At 34.2% G+C, this 23,746-nt stretch overlaps 1 pseudogene; it reads right to left on the bottom strand.

Moving 5' to 3' along the window:
• Positions 1-5,140: 5,140 nt before the first annotated feature.
• Positions 5,141-23,746, bottom strand: part of LOC110200979 (S-phase kinase-associated protein 1 pseudogene) — a 43,986-nt pseudogene continuing 25,380 nt past the window's right edge.

Here is a 23,746-nt window from a genome sequence, read left to right on the forward strand (position 1 = left end):
GAACTTATAGCATTCCCTGTCACCTCTATTTCTCAGTCTAAAAAGAGAAGTAGTAATATGCAATCCATATGCATGTTATCTTTTTTTTTCTGGTTATGTCTTTAATAAAATGTGTTTTGAACCTAGTGCCTTCCCAAATTATAAGGATTGAAGCCACTTTTAATAGGATGAATGTTTTTTTTTCTATGTAATGTAATGTGGAAATGCCTTTGATTAAACTCATCTTACCTCACTGCTAAAAAAAAGTTTATTTCATGTTTTAAATGCATGCTTATATTATGAAACAAGATAACATCAATAAAGTAAGAAAAATAACTTCTCTTATGATTCAGATACTGTTAGGTTATAAATTCAGTTGTTTTAGAGCTGTTTGAAAATTGTTAAATATTTTGTTGGTTGTAATCTAATTCATTAGAATTATAATAATAGCTTCAAAGATCCCTTAGCATTTTTGTTCGATAAGTTTGTTGAGACTTATTTATTTGAGTATGATTATTAGATTTTATCAGCTCTGCTTATGATATGGTATAAAATTATATGATGCTTAAGCCTGAGAAATAGTACTGGAATGGGCAGCTAGGTGGTGCAGTGGATAGAGCACTGGCCTTGTAGTCAGAAGGACCTGAGTTCAAATTCGTCCCCAGACACATAACACTTACTAGATGTGTGACTCTGGGGAAGACATTTTACCCCAATTGCTCTAAAAAAAAAATGTAGCACTGATACTAAAATTTTGCCAACCTTCAGAGTTTGAAGAAGTTTCATACCCATCTAGAGTGGGAACTGTTTTTATCTTTATTAAAGTCATATTTGACTTAGTAGCAAGGTCTCTAAGTTTACAGTACACAGAAATCTTCCGGAAGTTTGAAGTCAAATATCATGTAAATTTGAGTCCCAGGGCACCAATGTTCAGCCTTCCTGACTGTAGTAAGCCTTTTTTTTTTTTAAACAAAGAGTAGACCTGGCTTCTGGTGTTTTGCCCAGCACCATATTCTCTCCACCCACCCATTGGCTTACTACTCTTCCCATAGTGACTCTGCTACTGCAGAAGCCTCCCCTATGTCTTGTGAATCTCCAGAATATAGTTACCCTTAATCTTTAAATGACTGATTTCTATGATAGGATGGATTTGAACTATTAAGACCAGTATGCATTTATTTTTAATAGTTATTGAAGCTTGTGAATTAGTTTACTGAGAAAATGAGATCCCCTCTTATATTACCAACACTTCTTAACAAAGTTTATGATAATAGCAGTAATTCATATGATGCTTTGAGACTGTACAATTTATGATTTATATGTGGAATGGTGTATATTGAAGTAACATCTTGAGTCAACCAAATCTTAACAGACTCCAATATTAGGAACTGATTTTGCTCAAGGGATCAATTGCTGTTGCTCAATTGTTAGTCATGTCCAACTCTTCATGATCCCATTTGGCATCTCCTTAACCAACATACTGTAGTGGCTTTCCATTTCTTTCTCCATCTCATTTTATAGATGAGGAAACTTTTTGAGCTTTATTTTCAAGTATGTTTGTATCATTAAGCCAAAGTTTCACTATTTCAAGAAAAATATCAGCAGCTCATGGGAGTCCAGTCTGTGAACCAGTGAATATCTGTTCTTGGGGAATACTTGGGGTGACTTTGGGAAGACTAAGATAGGATGCCCTTGACTCAGTTTCCCATACAAGAAATTTTCCCACCTGATTAATTCTGAGCCTGGCTGTGATGTTCTGTCATGTAATTGGCTTTCTGTATGACTCTTGCCTGGAATTAACACACGGTAGGGGAGATCTTCCCCTTGCTATAACTAAATCCTTCTGTTTTCATTTTAAATTTTTATAATTATAGCAAATGATCAGTAGAAGATATGAACATAGTTCTCATCCTGTTATTTATTAGACTAAGACTGAAACACATCTAAGTTAATAAGATGAAAGGATATGAGATCTTACTTTTCTCAGTGCTTGGTCTTGTCATCTGCCTGCTAGTTGTTACATATCCATGTATCAGGTTAGGTCCTTGAAGCATGTGTTTTCTAGGTCAGCTATTTTTCCAATGCAATATTTCACAATTTTTTCTAGTTTTTTTTCTTCAGTATTTTGACTTTGTTTTATTGTGTCTTGACCTCTCATGGAGTTGTTATCTTCTACTTGCCCAACTCCAATTTTAAAGTTTTGATTTTAGTGAACTTTTGTACCTCTTTTCCATTTTGGCAAGTTTTGCTTTATAAGGAGCTCTTCAGTGAATTTTTGTGCCTCTTTTGTGAAGCTGTTAATTCTTTTTGCATAATTTTCTTCTGTCATTTTTGTTGTTTGCTCATTTTTTTTTCAGTCTGTTGATTGACTTTGAACTTCATGTTAAAGTTGAGTTCTGCTTACCTGGAGATGGGGAGTCACTGTCCCAAGTTTCAAGTATTTCCATGCTGCTCCTTTCAAAGCTAGTTCTGCAAGTGGGGTAGAGTGTCTGAAAGTTTTTGGTGCTTCCAAGGTGCTATGATTGGGGAAAGGTGTGGTCACTGTGCTCCTGTTCTGTGCTCTGGTCTTTACTCAGGAACAGCCCATGTTCTCCTGCAGTGGCAAACTCTAATGTTCCTCTCTGCCTTGAAACTGTGACCAAGGCCTTGATGACCACCCAGAAGCATGACTCTAATGCATCATGGTGCCCAGTCCTGTACCCAGTTCTAGAAGAGTCCCCATAATCTCTTTATGATATCCTTTTTGTTTCTGGGCTAAGGGCTCCCAAAGTTGCTGTTGCTTCTTTTGCCTCCATGGCCCTTAGGTGGTGCTGCCACCATTTGTGCTCCAGACCATTCCCCACCCAGGTGTCACAGACCTCTCCTCTAGACTGCCTAAGTTATCGTAGGCTAGAAAAAAAATGTCTCTTTTGTTTGGTCTGCTACTCCAGCATTTGATTTGAGGCACAGTTTTAAGGTTGTTTTGGAGAGGAATATTGGGAGAGTTTGACTGTGCTCTTGGCTCTACTCTGACATCTTGGCTACCCATGCATAATGTTTAAAAACTAGACCGTCTAAATTTTGTGAATATGAATCCTAAAATACCACTTACAGAACTATATGCAATTCAAAAGATGTGACTTTATTAGGGTAAAATACAGTTGTTTTATCACCCCACCCCCACTGACACATTTCATTTTGAATAGGATATACTTATTAATAGAGTCTAATATTGTTTTGTACTCTTTAACTGCAATGCCAATTGGTGTTTTATCATTGCTATTTTGCTGAATCTATATTGACCTTATAGAGTATTAATATCTCTGAATCATGATCACCTAGATTTTTAATGCCTCTGCTACTCTACACTTTCATAGTAATTACTTTTTTTTAACCAAAGTGTAAGATTTTGCATTCATCTATATTGAATTTTGTAGCAAGAGTTATGAGAAAAATAGCTTGTGATGAAATATGTATTAATCTTGCTCATAGTATGAAAAATCTTTATGATGAATGTTAGATTTATTAAGATTATGAGCCTTGGAGCAAATGATAAAGTGTTAAACCATGGGGCTAAAAATAATGTCCTATATAACTTTATTTTAGACAAAAAGCCATCTCAATATCTGAACCATAGAGGAATCCAGGAAGAAGAGCCCTGGCCTCTAGGAAGCAAAAAAAACCTGAACTCCTGAAGTAGGAAGTTTCTCAGATTAGTCTCACAGGTGCCAATCCAGTAACAAAGAAGACTGCCAATTCAGCTAAGAATGAACCTGCACAGCAATATGCAAATGTACTTGAACTATCTCCCTGGAAACTGAGACTAACTTTGATTTGCATATGTGCCAGGCTAGGTAATTTGTAACATACAATAACTAAGGCAGAACCTCTGATGGAAGGATGCTAATGACATATTTAGGGAGGAGCAAGGAAAGAAGTCTCCAAGAATTATGCAAAGGACAGGATTGTGGAAAAAGTTTAAACATGTTTAAGGGTAACACAACCTGGTTGGTAGGAGAGGCTGGTTGTCTGTCCCACTTTAGTTTTAGCTAGAGATATATAGGTTTATGAGAAGTGATTTAGGATAGATGGACAGACAGACAGACAGGTAGATAGATAGATAGATAGATAGATAGATAGATAGATAGATAGATAGATAGATGCATAGATAGATGCATAGATAGATGTGTGTATAGGCATACACACATACATACATATACACACATACATATGTGTGTGTGTTATTTTCTTCTGTTCAAACATTGGGCTATACAAACCCAGCAGGTCCATGTGTCATGCTTTTGAGCCGGAGGTATACAAAATGCTTGGGTAGATATAGATTTTCCTTATGCTACTCCACAGCCCCAGTGAGACATGAGTTAGGGTTGACTAGAAGGTACTGCCAATAAATTCATATTTCTTTAGATTTAACTCTCCTTAATTTTTCAACAACTTTTTGATTTTAATGTGGTTGTTCATTGTGATATCTATTTCTCTCGCCTTTAAGTTACATGTGAATTTAAAAACGATGCCAGCTATGCCTTCATCCATGTGACTAATATAAATACCAAATAGAATAAGACCAATTATAGTCCTTCATGTCATTCCATTAAAACTTTTTCAAATTGTCGTTAATACATTGATCACCAGTCTTTGACTAGTCATTAAACCATTACAACATGTATCCCACCAGTACCCATTTTTTCATTTTATCCACAAAAATAGAATAATAGATTTGGTAAAATGGTAAAATGGAATTTGCCTGATTTATAATTCTACTAATATTATCCAAAAAGGATATGAAATTAAACTGCCATGAAATATTTTCATTAGAACCACACATTCTTTTTTTTTAATTGAGGAAAACTTTTGCAAGTGGTTTTATTTACAGTATCAACACTCCTTAAAGGGCAAGTCAGATAGCAAGAAAATTAAAGTTTAAAGCTGGACAATAACTAGAGAAATTGCTTTATAAAACAAGAACAGGAAAGCCAAAAGTGCGACTTTCCATACAGAACCCACACTGTTTCAGTATTATGCAGGTCAAAGCAAAAAATAAATAAACAAATAAACAAACAAAAAACCCACCACTATACATGCAATGGAAATCATTGATATACTGCTAATACAATGGATTTGCTGCTGTATTTGTTTATATTAATACATAAACAGAGCAGTGCAACTAGTTTTTTGGAATGATTTTTACAGTGTTACAGTTGTCAACAGGTACAAAACTTCTTTTTTCTTCACACCACTGGTTCTCTTTGTGTATCTGGGCCTTTTCCTCTTCAGCAAAGTCATTCTTGATATTGAATGTTTTGTGAATTTCTTCTGGAGCTTTTCCCTTGATCACATTTGCAGTAGTCTTACATATGACATCAGGCAAACCTTTAATGTCTAAATAGTTTGCAGCCAGAATAAGTTCAAAAAGGGTTCCTTGGTCAACTTTCAGGAGTTTTTGGGCCCCATTTGTTTGCTTCTCTTTGCTCTTATCATCCTCAGGAACAGGAGGAAAATCCTTGTGGTGAGTGCAACAATGAATTACCTTTTCTAACATCACTGCATTAGCATTTGGTAGAGGAACTGGATGGTCATCATCTTCATCATCAATTTGCAGATCTTCCAACATAGTCTTGATAATTACAGAGTATTTTGCAATTTCAACATCAATTTCAAATATCTCTCTATCAGAGCTCTGCTACTTATGGTTCCAGATCACTGGGGACACCAGCAGTCAAGCTGGTGGAGCCAAGGAGGCCTAGTGGGTTAAGGGGCAGATAATGAAGGAGCCATACAATCTATTAATAACTGTAGTTTTCTAAATATTTACAAGGTATCTTTTAAAATATATTCTGTAATTTTGCCAAAAATTAAATCCAAATTCACCTTCTGGTAGCTGTCGAATCTACTCTCTTCCTTTTTTCTTTTTTTTTATACTTTTCATGTAGCTTGAGATCTCATTTAAGATCACTTACCAAATCATACTTCCTAATGTTGAATATGTCATCTACTTTATCACTTTTCACACTGACTTTTGTTAAACAATGATTCCTCCAACCAGTACTTATAAGTTGTAAATTTATATTTATTCTCATTATACATTTAGACTGGATTGTCTTTCTAGCCCATCAAGATCCTTTTAGCCCCTTTTCCTAAAACAGGATATTAGCTATGCCTTTTCCATATTGCTTCACCTTCCAATCTCTATCAAGTTTTTTTTTTTTTTTCTGTAGGTTAATACATGCTATTGACAAAAATTTTGAACATAAGATTCACTTTCACATTCTTTGAGCAACGAAAGCTTGTGTAGAGCCAGTGGGAGGTATTGACTGGCAAATAGTATTTGCTTAATAAATGTTTATTAATATCTTGCTGGGATGAATGATTGATTTGGTTTTTCCTATATGGATTGTTAAACTGATCTGTTTGGAGATCTCATTGTGATCCAATGCCATTCCACTGAGATTAGCCTAACATCAAAAGGGTAAAAGAATTATCTTAGTGTTTAGGTGATTTAAGAAAGATGTAATCATCAGAATTATTTGCTCCCTTATCTTGTATCTCTGTAGCCAACATATTGGAAATAGAAGCACACCAAACTGTTCTGGATTTTTCCATTTTCAATATTATTCTTTATTTTTTTTACATCTCTATGTCTAATCAATGAAACATATATGGTGAAAACAAAATGTGTTTAGAAAATAGAGGTGAGTCCTCATTTGTCTGTGAGTATATAAACAATGCTGAATTACACCATGACAAAGGTGAAAGTAACCACTTTTTGTCCATTGGATATCAATGCTTCAAGTAACTAACTAACTAAACTCACCAGTCATTTTATTCCCATATGAACTATAGGTCCTCAATAATTCCTAAATAGTACATTTTTGGTTAAAAGTGAAAAATGGTGCTCTTTTAGAAGGTTTTGACAAAAGAAAGAAGATAAGAAGGTGAACACTATATACATTTTTCATGTGCAGGTGGAATTGAAATAGATTAGACTGCTTGACCGTGGGGCAGCCGGGTAGCGCAGTGGTACAGCACCAGCCTTGGAGTCAGGAAGACCGGAGTTCAAATCCGGCCTCAGACACTTGACACTTACTAGCTATGTGACCCCGGGCAAGTCACTTAACCCCATTGTCTAGCCAAAAACAACAACAACAACAAACAAATAGATTGCTTGACTGTTGGATTTTTAACTCATTCAAAATGTTGCTAGATACTGTAAATTCAGAAGCATCATGCCTCAAATGGAATTTAAAATGTTCAATCAAAGAAAACAGAATTGAGGTTTTTTGTTTCTTTGCTTGTTTTTAAGAATGTAGAGCTTCATTTTCCAGATACTTGTGGAATTAAATTTGGATTTTTGTCATTTGATACTTGAATAATTTTTCAGGAAAAAGGTCCTACATTTCAATTAGTAATATTTGGGTTCAGATGCTGCCCATTGCATAAGTACTCAATTGTCATTCAGACAGGCAGGGAGTCAGAGAGGCAGTCAATCACATCTATTGAACATACATTAGTTGTTGTGGTGGGTCTGAAAGGCAGAAAAAAAGAAATCAAAAGAATGGACAATGTTTTAAGTAATTGACTCTTTAAATGTATAAAGGTGATAATGGATAAATGCCTGGATTTATTGCTGGATACTGAATATATTGCCAAGTATTGAGGTTATACATGAACTCTTTTCAGGCTATTGCATTTTAAAAGACTGAAACAATAATGCTAAACCTTTATTGAATGTAATTGGCATTTATTCCCAGTGACTGATCCAAGAAATAAGGAAAATATAAAACGTTAGAGTATAATTATAAAGTAGCCATGTAATCGCAGACAAGTCTTTGGGGATTTATATTATACTTCATAAGAAACACCATTGCAACCAATCAGACTTGATTTGTATCTATTTGCATTTAAGCAAATATATTACAGTGCAAAACTAGCAACTTTTTTAACAAAAATAATGGAGTTTTTATTAAAAAGTAAAATAATGGTGGTTTACCTGTGTAAGACAGAAAAGGGTTCCTATTTGGTCAAATTTTGCCAAAGCCTTTTTCAACTGTGCTCTATATGCTACCACTCTCTTGGAGCCTTTTCACTGCCTTTATTGATCCTACTTCCAGGGCAGGGCCACTGATCAGAGCCCCTTCGAGGATCAATTTCTTCTAAAACTTTTTTTCCCACAATGCGCTAGGGCTTTTAGGGTATTACTAAGACATCACCCTTATCATCCAGTGTTTGCTTTCTCTGGGTGAGATTCTACAGGCTTTGGGGAGGGCTTGAACTGTGCTTGAGCACTGCAAAATTCAGGTAGGGGATGGTGTACTAATTTGAAACATTCACAGTCTGTCTATGCTTCATTCTTTGTACTCTGCCCTTGATCTATCCTAGCTAGTACATCCTAGGGTCATTGCAGGCCTCCAAGTGCCTTTGATGTCTTCCAAAGAGTATAGTACTGATTGTTTTCCTTTTATTTATTTTTTTTTTGCACAGTGATGCATTTCTACACACTTTTGCAGTGGTTACAAGAGGTCTGAAGTACTTGTAACTTATCATGTTGCTACTTCCTCTTCTCCCCTAATCATTTAACAGCTCATTAATACCCCTCTAAATTGTACTCAGAAATGAATGAAATATTACTGGTATAAACAGACCATGGGAAAATACAACAGGACTAAAGTATCTCTGTATTATTCCTAAAACCTATGTCTCTCTTAGTAGCTTCTTAATGCAAGATGAGGGCAAGAAAGCAAGTGTTTAAGTGCTGACTATGTGCTAGGCACTATTCTAAGTGCTGGAGATACAAATACTAGCAAAAATAAACCAAACCTCTGAATTTAAGGAATTTACAGTCCAGTGAAGGATGATAACATACAACAGGTTGCTGAATAGCAAAGAAATGTGGGTACCCACAAGGTGTTGAAGTATAGAAAATCAGAAACACAGCCAGGGAAGGAATACAGATTGAGCAGTCTGGGCCCCTACCCAAAATGGAGGCATGGAAAGGACCTCACCAGTGGGAGAAGGGGTCCACAATGGCAGATGGATGGTTCATTGTGAGGAAACTGAAGGGTGAGTAGATATTAAAGGATCAGGATGTCCCCGGCATTGAGGGAATTTCCAAAAGAAGACTGCAGAGGAGGCAGGGTTTTAAATCCATAAAGTCAAATACACAGCCAGGAGGGGAATGAAGATAAGTTGTCCTGGGAAATTCACCAAAATAGGGACACTGGGAGAAGGGGGACACTACAGCAGATGAATATTTCTGAATGATAAAGTCACAAGGGTAAATGAATGTTTCAGATTGGAGAAAGCAGCAAGAGAATTTTGAGGGTAAGACTGTAACTGAGGAATGTTGTAGAAAGCCAGAAAGCAGATCCAGTTGGGTAAAACGACAACTATGAGCTCAGTGGTTTTTCCTTTTTCATTCCATGCTTTATCCACCTTAATGCTTTTCACAAAGGTCTATTTTCTATTGCTCTTTTCTATGTGTCACCTAGAGAAAGCCACTCCATACATAATTCACATCTGGACCCCCAACTAGACTAATTATTCTAAGTCCAAGGTACTCTTTGTTCCATATCAATTCAAAGCCATAGCTCAACTCTCTTCATCAATGTGTTTCCTTCTATTATTCATTTAATTAATTATCAGTATTTCAATGAACACAGTAATGTACTGCAAGAGTCCAGGCAATAATTAAATGCCTTCATTTAATGAAATATCATATTAATAAAGTAGTAGTGAAATTTCCCTCCCTAACCTAAGACATACTGTCTCTCTAAGGCACACACTGTCATCTGGAATAGTGGACCTTTCTAATAAAAATATGGAAAGGCATACATGTAAAAACATGTGGCCATGGTTCATGCATAGAATGGTATACACACACACACACACACATTATATATATACATATATGTATATAAATAGTGGATGTGATCAGAGCACATGCATGGAACAGCAACTCTTGCCTCTATTGTATCAGAGCACTTGACATCTTTTGGTGACAACTTGTATTGCTCCTGCTGCAACTGCTCTCCACTGGTCTTATGTAGTGTGCCATGTCTCTCAGTCATTTATTTAGTTTCTGCTAGACATGTGAGCATGACACAGTCATAGGCACATGTTCATGTGAACCTCATGTGGCAACTATTTGACAATGCTCAAGTCAGGAAAGTTTTGGAATGTCTGGCTGTAGCTGGAATCTTTAATTTAGGTACTCTCTCATCCTTATAATATCAAGAGTAGGCTCTGTCATCTCACTTTTAGCTCAGAGATCAGAGCCTTAAGCTTCAACCCTTTTAAAAAATAAAGATACTCACATATTCTGTTACCAGACTAGGGACAAAGAACGTGATTGCCCTACATAAAGGGAATCTCTCAGTTCTCAGAACCTTGGATCAAACAGAATGTTCCACTCTGTAAGAATAGGCCTACCTCTGGGGACTAAGCCCTTTTTTAAAAGAGATCAGCCATCTAGATATGTTTCATCTATATGCATTAAGTCCATTTTTGCCCTTTACTTCCTACGTGCAAAAGGCAAAGTCTCTGACCTATATATCTACCTTTTAGTTAGGAAGTTTTGATATGAAGATTGATATCCAGGCTCTGTGGCACATACATATTTCTATTCAGAAGTGGAACATGTACAAAGCTACTGAACTGATCAACAATGGGATTGGGTCTGTAAGTGGCTACTTTCCTTCCGTTATGAATGAGGATGAGACAAGGAAACCTAGTCTTAAAATACAAAACAAAACATTGTAAGAGTTGTGATAAGATAGCCCCAGGCTCCCAAAAAAATACTCCAGAAGAAGTTTTGAAATGTATGAGGTGGAGCAGTGATAAAGAAAAACAAAGTTAAACAACTAAAAACACCTGCATCTGTTATAGTACTCAAGATCAGACATCACAGAGCACAGGATCATGAAACACAGCAATCAGTGCACCCAGCAAGCAATCAAACTTGCCCAACACACAGCCATCTGCTAGGCATTTTGGTGCCAGTGCCCAGGTAATCCATACCACAGCCACTACAAGAAAGAAGTCTAGAGCAGCACCCAAGAAACAAAGCATCATCTGTCAGTCAGCTAACAGTACAACCAAGAAAATCTGGGTGGGGCCTATAAGGCTTATGGTAAAAGACAGAGCCACCTTTTTGGAACTGTGCCACAATTTTGCCTTTTTTGGAAACTGAGAAGGAGCCATGCAAAAATTTATCAAGCTACATGGAGACTTAACCAAACCCAAATAATTCCTGCAGAAAACAGGGTCTCTAGTTTTGGCCACTGAATAAAGGATGAAGGCAAGATTTGCTATATCATTTAAGGGAATAGAAGGGAACAAAATCTGGAATATCCACCAAATACATAAACCTGAATATATGAATAGAAGGAAATGTACAAAAAGTAACCTGGGCTGAGAGAAGCACAAGAGGTGCAGAAAAGAGTAACTACACAAGCCAGACTAAAGACCCAGAGTCCTGGCTACATGGACTAAAAGAATAGCTTGGAGGCACGAAACCAGATGAAGAATGAAATGTTAAAGGAAACATCAACTAGTTCAAAAAGAATGACAAAGAACATTATTAATTCTAAAGAGACAGAACTCCCTTAACAGGAGAATAGGTCAGAGAAAACCATAAGACAACAAGATAATTCCATAAAACTCTATAAGACAAAGTCATAGATTAAGAAGAAAAAGGATACATAGGGGGCAGCTAGGTGGCACAATGAATAGAGCACTGGTCCTGGAGTCAAGAGGACCTGAGTTCAAATCTGGCCTCAGACACTTAACACTCACTAGCTGTGTGACTCTGGGCAAGTCACTTAACCCCATTGCCTAGCAAAATACAAAAAAAAAAAAGGATACATAGAAAATAATTAAATTATATACTAACAGATAACTGACCTAATTAACAGAGAAAGGAGAACTAATCTAAGTATCACAATCACACACATACATACAGAGCTCAGATACCATATTTCAAGAAATTACAAATGAAAATTACCCAGATTCATGAATCCAAGAGGTTACTGTAAAAACAGAAAAACTCTTCCAGTGTTTAAACTCCTTAATTGAACACCTAAATGAAAATGCCTGTGAAAATCATAGCTGAAATTCAAAGTTTCCAGACCAATTTGAAAAAAATATATATATACGCAACTAAAAAGACAAGGAATTCAAGTCAGAATCATGCACAAACTCTGCAGCTACCCCAGTAAAGGAAAGAAGAACTTTGATATGATATTACAAAAGACAAAAAAAAAACTGATCATCAAGAATAACCCATCTAAAAAACTTAGATTTTTGTTGTTATTTAGTCTCTCTAGCTGTTTCTGAATCCTTGTGACCCCATTTGGGGTTTTCTTGGCAAAGATACTAGAATGGTTTGCCATTTACTTCTCCAACTAATTTTATAAATGAGAAAACTGAGGCAAATAGTGTTGAGTGATTTGCCCAGGATCACACAGCTGCTAGGTGTCCAAATTTGAGCTCAGGCCTTTCTGAGTCCAGGCCTGGCATTCTATCCACTGCACCACCTACCTGCCCTGGCAGCTAGAATACTACTCAGGAAAAAAACAAATAAACCCTTAAAGAAATTGAGGAAGTACTATTGATGTTTCTAGACAAAAAGGACAGAACTGATCAGAAACTTTGAAATGAAAGCAGTGGAATAAAGACAAACAGAAAAGTAAGTGTATGGGATCATTTGGAAGGGTCTATATATTGTTTACATTTTAATAGGAATAGTATCAAGAATCAGAAGCTTAAAGTCTCCAAGGATCATAGAGAATGTTAAATAAGTCTGGCAGAGGACTTGGTGCTCCTTTTGCTCTGTTTTGATTGTCTTCGGAGTATAAGGAAATAGGAGGAGAAAAATAGTATACCTCAGAGAACATGAGGAGAAAGAGGGAACTTATCTCAAATACTAAGTGTGGTAAATGGCATGAAAAGTATGCAAATACACAAGAAGAGGAAGAGGGGAAATAATACTAGGAAACTTAATTTTACCCTGAACTAGCCAACAGAACGATTAATATAATCACATACAAACTTAAACACTAACAATTACTGAAAAAAAATGGCATAGAAATGCATTGAACTTGAAAAAAAAAGAAATGAAAAGGGAGACAGGGGCTTAAGAGGAAAGGTTGGATAGATGAGGTAGTAGTCATCAACAAGATAAAAACTAGAATAAAACTTTAGAAAATTAGACATTATGTGTTTCTGGTAAATGGCAAATAGGATAAAGAAGCAATTTCCATATTCTTCAGCTATGTATGTCACTTTACAAAAAAGTGGACTTAACTAAGATATAAAAACAACTCCAAAATTCCAGAAAGTAAAAACTAAATAAATACAATCTTTATTAAGCAAAATGAAATCTAGGGTCTTGAAAAAATAATTTAAGACCAAATAATTTCATTTTGAATAACTTGTGGATCAAAGAACAAATGAGAGAAGCAATAGAACATTTCATCAAAAAAAAATGAGAAAAAAAATTGAGAAATCTATGGCATAAAGCTATAGCAGTCCTTAGATGTAAATGCTTGTCTCTAAACATTGTCACAAAAGAAGTGAAAGAACAGATCAATAAAGGCAAGAAACCCCCCCAAAAAAAAACTCTAAGAAAACAAAAAAAGTCCTGCAACAAAATTTTAAAAAATATTAAAATCAAAATAGAGATTAATAAAATTGAAAGCAAAAACAAATTTCATATTAACAATAATATTGGTTCTTTTGGAGTAAAAACCAAAAAGTAAACATTTAGCTAACCTCATTTGAAAAGAAAGTAGGAAATTCAAATAATTTGCATCAAAAAAAGTTTTTTACGTGTTTTGATAAATCCCACCACCAACTTTTGCAAAACAAAACAAGAACAAAAATCAAAAATGTTGAGATAAATGGCTCCTTCTTCAATATACTAAGTAGTATGTATCTAAACTGAATAGTCAACATTATACATAAAAAAAGAAGCCTAGAGCCCTTTCAATTAAGATCAGGTTAAAGCAATTATCCTCTCTAATATTAAACATAATGTTAAAATGTTAACTGTAACCTAAAGAAAAGACAAAGGAATCAATTGGATGAATATAGGCAAAGATGACTTTTTCATATCATATCTCTAGAGAAACCAAAGGAATCAACTAAAATTAATTGTCACAACAATGTCAGCAAAATTGTTGGATATAAATCTATATAAAACACCAATATTTTTAAATTGTTCAAAAAAACAGGTTGAGAGAAATTACATTAAAAGTAACTACAGAAATTATAAAGTATTTGTGAGGCTACAAGAAGACCTGAGTTTGAATCCAGTGTCAGACACTTGCAAATAGTTCTGTTATGTTTGGCAAGTTATTTAACCTCTGCCTCAGTTTCATTGTCTACGTAAAGTTGGGATAATAGCATTTCCTTCCCAGTCAAGTTGTGAAAATAAAATGAGATATTTGTAAAGTACTCTGCAAATTTTAAATGCTAACTAGCATTGTCATAATCAATATTAACATGTTTACAAATATAAAAAGGAAGTGTGTAGATTAAACTACATACCCTCTTTGTGAAAATAAAGACAAACTTTAATGAATGGAGAAATACCAATTTATCATGCATAGATCATGAAAATATAATAAATATGACAATACCTCCTAAATTCATTTACTTAGTCAATGCCATATCAACTAACCTGTGAGGAAATCACATTATAGAACTAGGAAAAATGTAACAAAATTCAAATGGTGTAACAAAGGCCCAGGATATCAAGAAAAGTAATGGGAAAAATTGGAAAAGAGGATTGAATAGTATATCACAAAATATACAACATGGCAATAATCATCAAAATTCTTTGGTATTAGTTTAAAAGCAACAATATTTATCAGTAGAAAAGAGTAGCTACAAAACATTCAGAAGGATAGAAGTATATTCTTATTGATATTTTAAGTACATTGACTGATTTTTATATGCACACCTGTGTATATTTATGTAAATATAAAAATATATGTATATATATATATACATATATATGTGTGTGTGTGTGTGTGTGTGTGTGTGTGTGTGTGTGTGTGTATTGGTATACATATATGTATCCAATTAGCTAAAAAGGAACAATACAATAACAATAATGAATTATTTTCATCAGGCTCAAATCAATACAATGAATGAGTAAAGCTTACAATTGATTACAATCAGACATTGTGATTTTGTCAAATCATCAACTTCTTTCTTTTTTTGGCAAGGTCAAGGTATGTGGCTCATACATTTCAGGAAAAATACTGATTTAACTTAGAGAAAAAGTTTTCTGCATTAAATATTTTAAATTCTAATAATTACCAATGGTTTTCATTTAACTAAACTTAAGGGAAATATTGAGAATGTGAAACCAACAATTTTCTTTTAAAGATCAATAGGTTATTTTAATTTTAATACAACATAGAAATATTCTGCCTGAGTCTCTTTACAATACTCTTTCCATCAGCAAAATCATCTCCAATTTCTGGTAATATCTTGCAATGCATCATTAGATAAATGCCATTTTAATAAAGAGAATCCAGGTGTACTGATAAAATGCTATGATTGAATAGCTTTAATCTCTTGGCTTCATTAGGTAGTGGCAGGCTGTCATGGTCTTTTCTTAGTTATTCTGCTTGAGCTGCCAACCCTTTCCTGTGGTTATTAATAATGACAGATCATTTATTACTTTATGAGAATACAAATACATTTCCACTTCCATCTTACCCCAGACTTAAAGATTGCCAATTTAGAAAGTCAGTAGCACTCCAGAAGAGATAGCTGCATTTATTTCCACCCTTTACTCTCATTTCCAAAATTGCTTTACAAATTAAGAATGAATAATTATGTATTTTTCTTTTTTGGGAAATCTTACTTTCTGCAAATTGTACTTGGAAGTAAGCTCAGAAAGCCAGCATATTAACTACAAGAAGTAAGCCATTCTCACAAAACAACTAACAAATAAGTAATAAGCACATGAATAGCTGTGTTGCTAGTCTACAGCCTGAACAACTACTTTAAAAAAGATCTCTATAAATAAGTATATAGTCAGAAAATAATCCAAAAGTATATATACCACATTTCAACTCAACTCAGTAAAATTTCCATTTTTCCTAATAAAAAAGCTAATATTAACTTGTCCCTGTGATAGAAGTGAGATACAGCCATCAGATTTTTCTTTATGTGTTTTTTTTTTCCCAACTAATTTTTCAAGCCATTTAAAAATATTCACATTACCCATCTTAACCTTTCCTAGGGTAAGAGGATATATCTGATTATTCTATTACCACTTAATAATCCATACATTTTACAAATGTAAAGAGATGTGCTGAGTGAGGGACATACTGCTATGTGTAGTGTCTCCATCTTGAAACCTGAGGTAAAATCCAAATGAATATGAATCAGTGATTAAGTGGTAAAGTTTGTCTGGAAAGTTGTTTCAACATAATGGGGGTGGGGTGCAGATAATCAATGAATTATTAAAAGACTTGTGTTCTAGTTAGGTATATGCTGGAGCCTGCTTAAACCAGCTCATAAAAGATGATTATTAAATTTCCATACTGAACATTTAAAACTTGCATGTCTATAAATACTACAATTTAGGCCCTGTTTTGTTGTTGTTTTAATTGTGTACAGTGTTTTTAATAAATTATTGGAGAAAATACCAATAATTAATATTAAACTTAAAAGTGTGTCTTGCATACATTTTTTTGAGAGTCAGTTATTGAAAATTGATCAGAAAATACTGTCTTCTATTCCAAAATAATCAGCTGCAAAATCTTAGACAAGTAATTTCACTTCTCTGGACCTCAGCTTGAAATTCTAAAAACTTAAAAAATCATCTTAAAATCAAATACTCATATAAGATGAGGTTTTCAATCCATCACTGCCAATTCTAAGATTATCTGTTAATAATTTTTGTGAAAGTGTGGAGAGAGAAATGGAGAAAGATGGAGTAGGGAGGAGTGATGGCAAAATTCTCAAAAGGAAAAGGGGAGAAAGTTAGAAAATAAGTTAGGTCAGATAAAAGTTACTTTATTTATCCTTAGATTTCTTTAACAAAAGCTGATAGCTCACAAAATTTTTTGTTTTTTGTTCATTCATGTATCTATTCATGCACTAACTTAGAAAACTAATTTGTTTATATGTTTATTTGTTTTATGGGGATTTATTAGTTTATCCATTTAGCTATTCATTCATTAATCTATCTACCTCTCTCTCTCTCTCTCTCTCTCTCTCTCTCTCTCTCTCTCTCTCTCTGTCTCTCTCTCTCTCTTTCAGTCTGTCTATCTATCTGTCTATCTTCATTTATTTTTGGTACCAGGCATTTGACTTCAGGTATTTGAGAACTTGGGTTGGGAAAATTTCTTTTTTACCAGTGCAGATAAACTTCCCCTCAATTTACTGTATGAGGTGGTTGCCTCAAATCATACAGTATTTATATTTCACAATCTCAAGAGTTGTCATAAAATGTCGCCTAGTCTGAATGATTCCTGAATAGAAGTATTCTCTAAACATTTTTACACCTTGCAGGTGAAAATCCACCTCTACATAACATTCTTTATAAAAGGTCTCATTACCAACTGAGACAACCCTTTCTACTCCAGGGATGCTTTAGCTGTTTACAGTAGCAATTTCCCCCCCTTACAACAAGCCTAATTCTCTCTGACTGCAGCTTTTATCTGTTGGTCCAAGTTTGCAGGTTAAAGTATTTTTCTTTGCAATTGCCCTTCAAATATGTGGCAGCAATTATTATGTTCCTCCATAATTTTCTTCTTTTCTACAGGACAAACATTCTCTGTTCCTTCATTTGAATCCAATGTACTCTAGTTAAATGTCCTTTCTAAAGCATGATACCCAGAACTAGTCATAAAATTCCTTTGTGTCAACTGTTTCAACTAATTTGGCATAATTAGGATTTTGTTTTGTTTTCTTTTATAATCTAACATGTCCTATTATTGACTCACATTTAAAGTGATAGTGGTATTGTGGTATAGTAGAATGTAGGTCTCTGAGTCAGGTAAACCTAAGTGCAAGACCTACCTTTGGCTCCATGACAACGGGCAATTTGATTAACTTCTCAATGCTCTAGACCAAAGGTGTGAAACACCTGCACCACTCCTGAGTAGGGCCTGAACCAGATTGAAATTGTAAAACATTTAATAAAATAAAAATGCAATAGAACACAGACAGCATGTGATTGTCTAAGTTATATGTGGTACCAAGAGATCCTTATATATTGCCAATGCTGTCAAACTGAAACAAAAATGGATTTCTGTGGGCCCGTGTTGACTGAGAAAACCACAAATTAACATTGTTTCCATTGTATTGTATTTTTATTTATTTTATTAAATGTTTTTCAATTACATTTCAATCTGGTTCAGGCTAAACTCCTTATAACAATGAAGCCACAAATCCAGTTCCTATCCTTATTCATATTAATATCGATATCTATTTCACCATTGAGCATAAAACCTTTGGATCCTTTTCACTTGGCCTCCTGTTTAGTAGAATATAAGCTCCTCGAAGCACTTCTATCCCACTCCTTTTTGTCTTTGTGTTTCTAATTCCTAGTATAGTGTTTTATTATCTAATCAGTGTTTAATATGTACTTATTGCATTGAATTTAATTATCTAGCATGTCTCCCTCAGGTTATAATTAATTTAAACTCATTGGTAGGAATATACATATAAATGCATTTGTGTGTATAATATATGTGTGTATACATATGTGTGTATACATTCATCTTCATCTTGATACCTTTGAATGTTCTTTTCCTTTACATTATCATTGTTAATCTGCATATTTTTTCTACTTTTTTTGACTCTAATATTTTTTACTTAAATAAAATCCTAATTTTCTCTAAATTACTCATATTATCCTTTCTTAGATTGCAGTCATAATCCATTATGTTCATACATCATAATTTATTCATCCATTCTAACAATGTTGAGAACCCAATTAGTTTCTATGCATTTCATCTACCACAAAAATACTAGTATGAATGCATGTACATATACATTTCTACTCCTTTTAACTTGGACTTTGTTACATATAATAAAAAATAGTATTATTGTTTCAAAGGATATGATCAATTTAGTCAGTTTTCTGGCATAGTTCAAAAGTATGTTTGGACCCATTCATATACAATTCCACTCACAGTATATAGGTGTTTTTTCTTGAAAAACATAAAATTCATATTGAAAAATATCATTTGTCAATAAAAAAAATGACAGGAGAGCTACCACTCAACTTCGAAGTGGTCAGTTATGCACAAACTTTTCTTATTCTGAAGCTGAGGTAGATTCTATAAGAGCATTTTCTTTTTGTCATACATGATTTGTTGGGACATATACTAATTTTCACATGAGCTCTAGATTAAAGTATACAGAAGTAATATAATCACTAAAAAATGAAAATATCTACTTTAAGTCCCCTACCACTCTTGCTTCCAGATCAATCAAAGCTATAGCACATGCATTTCCAATAGATATGTATCATGTTCTTCCATTAAGGTTTCTTAAGGATGAAATACTTAAAAAAAAAAAAACCTTAAATGTCTTCTTTTTAAAAGGTGATATTCTTACTAGATTGTAACTTCTTGATGGTAGGACCCAAGTTACCTTATATTCCTCCAATCCTGAGCATGGTAGGTCCTCAATAAATAAGTTAGCATTATTTTGTTGTGTTATTGTGTCTTTGATATTATCCTTTCATTTGAATCAAAGGAATGGGGCACAGAATAGAGAAGACCCATGATTTCACTAGGTAGGGAATTTTGAATTAGGAAACTCCTCCCACTGATATAAAACAACATCAAATAAATATAATCTTAAAGGATTTATGATAGCACTGATAGGCTACATGATTTTCCAATGCTCAAACAGCTAGTATGGAGTGAGTCATAAATTAAACCCAGATTCCAAAGCCAGACCTCTATCTTCTATGATATCCTGCTACACAATAAACAAAGTGTAAACCAATAAAAATGATTTTAAAACTTAAAGTGTAATTTCAAATATGAAAGTCTAAATAAATAAATATTTTTCAAAGGTACATTAATGTAAGGCAATGGATCTCCTCTCATGCATTCCTTCCACTTGACACAGAGTAAGTCTTCCCCAATGATACTCATTAATCACTATGAATATTGTGTCAGTGATCTGTTTGGTTTTGACATTCTAATATACTAGAGGGAAATTTTTTATGGACAAGAAAATAATGCATTTTTTTTTCTTTCAGAAAGTAGAATGTTAGTATGGTGAATGAGAAATGCAAATCTCTTACTTTTCTTCACATCATGAGAATTAGTGCTAGCCCAAAAAGCCAAATTGTTGGTAAGGAACTGAATTATGTTGATTGGAGAGTAATACTTTTAAACTAGTTACTGATATTGACATCACAGTTTGTAAATTATTAAATGTGAGTGCCTCAAGCAAGTCTACTCTGGCATTAAAAATGGGACTACATTGAGACAATCACGTTAAAACATCATTAATTGGATAGAAATCAATGTATATGCTTCAGAAATTTGATCCCTAAAAGATGAATGTAGTCAGAACTAATCTTACTGAATAGGTAAAAGACCTTAAATGGAATGATGCATTGTCCCAAATATCCAAACCTTGCCCTTCTAAAATGTGCTGGCAGCCAGAACTTCATTGTCTTATGAAGACAATTCTTTGGCAAATCCATTCTGCATCTCACTTTGTGACCTAATTTTGTACTCCTCCTGATGGCACCAAAAACAGTTCAGGCTTCCTTGATTGCTAAAAATAACAAGCAGCACACAAATAAGGAGATGTTTCTACTTATTAAGAAATTCACTAATTGCCCTATTAGAAGGTTATCCTTTATAAAGAGAAAATGAAAAATTAATTATGAATGTAATAGGGTTTGTAAAGTTAATGAAAAATATTCATATAAAATTCACCATTGTTATGAATGCTTTCTTCATGAACACTCAACTAATTCTTTTAGAATTCAAATGTTAAAGAAGTTCACATGTGGATAAATTTACTCAGGATGATAACTTTATTTATGCAGAGTGAATTGGCCTTGGAATTAGAAGGTCATAGCTCTACTTCCTTCTATGGCTCTAACAGAAAGTATTAACTTGACCAATTATTTAAAAACTATGCTTTGTTTTCTTCAACCAATAAAGGTAATAATGGTTATTCTATGTGGAAAACAAAGTTTTTAGGATTATATAATGAGTTAACATAAACAATAGTTCTTTGAAAAGTTAATAAATTTAAGTATATGTGACTATGACATTCTTATTGAATTATTATTTTCATCTAATTCTCATCTTTTTTCAAAAGAGTTCAGTTATAAACAGTCCTGTAAAGATTACTTACATTGCTATAATTCTTCTGTATTTAATAGTCTCTAGGATATTATGAGGTGAATATTTTAAAGGTGGTTTTCTTTTTAAATAAATAAAAGGTTTCAGTTGACAGCTCATTCTCTGTAGCCTCATCAAAAGCATCTTCAGTAGTATAAATCAGAATAATGAGAATAAGGTTTTCCCACTCCTCATATAATTTTGATTATATCTACCAAGTCTCTACATTTCAAGATTTTTACATTTCATTTGGTTTAAAGATTATGAGATTGGTATGGTGTAATCAATTAAAAATGCTCCTTTTGGGGCAGAGCCAAGATGACAGAGTAAAAGCAGTGACTTGCTTCAGCTCTCCCCCAAACCCCTCCAAATACCTGTAAAATATGGCTCTAAACAAACTCTAGAGCAACAGAACCTACAAAAAGACAGAAGGAAACAAATTTCCAGCCCAAGACAACCTGGATGGTTGATTGGAAAGATATGTTGTGCCAGGCAAATATCTAGCCTCAGCAAACCAGGAGCAGGTCTCAGGTGACTGAATCAAGGACAGCTGTGGCAGTTTCCAGACTTCTCAACCCACAAATGCCAAAGACAACTTAGAAGGTTAGTAGGAAGGGTCCATTACGTCAGAGTGAGAGAATCCTGGAGCAGCCCGTGTGGCAGCTGCTTCCAGAGCTCTCAGCCCACAGACATAGGGGGGATCAAGTGGCTGATCAGATGAGGATTGCAGGGATCTCTTTGAAGGTGCTGAGGCAGGATTCTCTTTCCCATATTTGGATCTGGGTGGGAAGCCTGGGTGGTGGTCCTGGGGTGAGGAGGAGGGCTGTCATGGTGGAGCTTGTGGTGGCAGTGTAAAGAGAATCCTCTTCACAATTTCAAGGCAGAAAAGAGTGTTTGTAGTCACTTATAGACCAGAGCACAGATCAGGAAAGGAACAAATACCTCGCCTTTGATTACACCACCTTGGAAGGACTGAAAATTTACAGTTTCCTAGAAGTGTCCCTGAAAACAGTTGCACAAAACCCCTCATGCTTGAGACAATGTGCCCTCCACTCTTGAAGCAGAGACCTATTTTAACAAAGAGTTAAAAATGAAGTAATAGGCTGATAAAACAAGCAAACATTGCAAAAAAAACTCATAGAAAGTTACTATGATGGCAGGAAAGATCAAAACACACACTCCGAAGATAAAAAAATAAAAGCTCCTGCATCCAAAGCACCCAAGAAAAATATGAATTTGTCTCAGGCCATGGAAGAGCTCAAAAAGAATTTTGAAAATCAAATAAGAGAGGCAGATGAAAACATTGGGAAGAGAAATGATAGTGATACAAGAAAATCATGAAAAACAAGTCAACAACTTGGCAAAGGAGACACACACACAAAAAAAAAATACTGAAGAAAATAACATCTCAAAAAATAGACTAGGCCAAATGGTAAAAGAAGTCCAAAAAGCCAATGAAGAGAAGAATGCTTTAAAAAACAGAATTGGCAAAATGGAAGAGGAAGTCCCAAAGCTCATTGAAGAAAATAACTCCTTAAAAATTAGAATGAAGCAAATGGAAGATAATGATGAGGAGAAATCAAGAAACAATAAAACAAAATCAAAAGATTGAAAAAGAAAATTAAGACAATGTGAAATATCTCATTAGAAAAACAACTGACCTGGAAAATAGGTCCAGGAGAGAGAATTTAAGAATTATTGGGCTACCTGAAAGTAATGATCAAAAAAGAAAAGAGCCTAGATATTATCTTTGAAGAAGGTTATCAAGAAAACTGCCTTGATATTCTAGAACCAGAGAGTAAAAATAGAATTTGAAAGAATGCACTAATCACTTCCTGAAAGAGATCCCAAAATAAAAACTTCCAGGAATATTATAGCCAAATTCCAGAGTTCCCAGGTCAAGGAGAACATATTACAAGCAGCCAGAAAGAAAATAAATAAGTATCATGGAATCACAGTCAGGATAACACAAGATTTAGCAGCTCCTGCAATAAATGATCAGACATATTAGAATATGAAATTCTGTAAGGCAAAGGAGCTAGGATTAAAACCAAGAATCACCTACCCAGAAAAATTGAGTATAATCCTTAAGGGGAGATAGAGGACTTTCAAATATTATTGATAAAAAGACCAGAGGTGAATAGAAAATTTGACTTTCAAATGCAAGACTCAAGAGAAGCATAAAAAGATAAACAGAAAAGTGATGTCATAAGGAGTTTAAACTTTTACATTCCTACATGTGGTGAAATTTTTAACTCATAAGACCTTTCTCATTATTAGGGTAGTTAGAAGGAGTATATATAGACAGAGGGAACAGGGGTGAGTTGAATATGAAGAAATGATATCTAAAAAAAATAAATTCAAAAAATAAAATTAAAATTAAGGGGTAAAAAAGGAATGTACTGGGAGAAGTATCAAGGGAG

This window comes from Phascolarctos cinereus, unplaced genomic scaffold (genome assembly GCF_003287225.1).
Source record: "Phascolarctos cinereus isolate Bilbo 61053 unplaced genomic scaffold, phaCin_HiC Scaffold_726;HRSCAF=1367, whole genome shotgun sequence".
Classification (NCBI taxonomy): Eukaryota; Metazoa; Chordata; class Mammalia; order Diprotodontia; family Phascolarctidae; genus Phascolarctos; species Phascolarctos cinereus.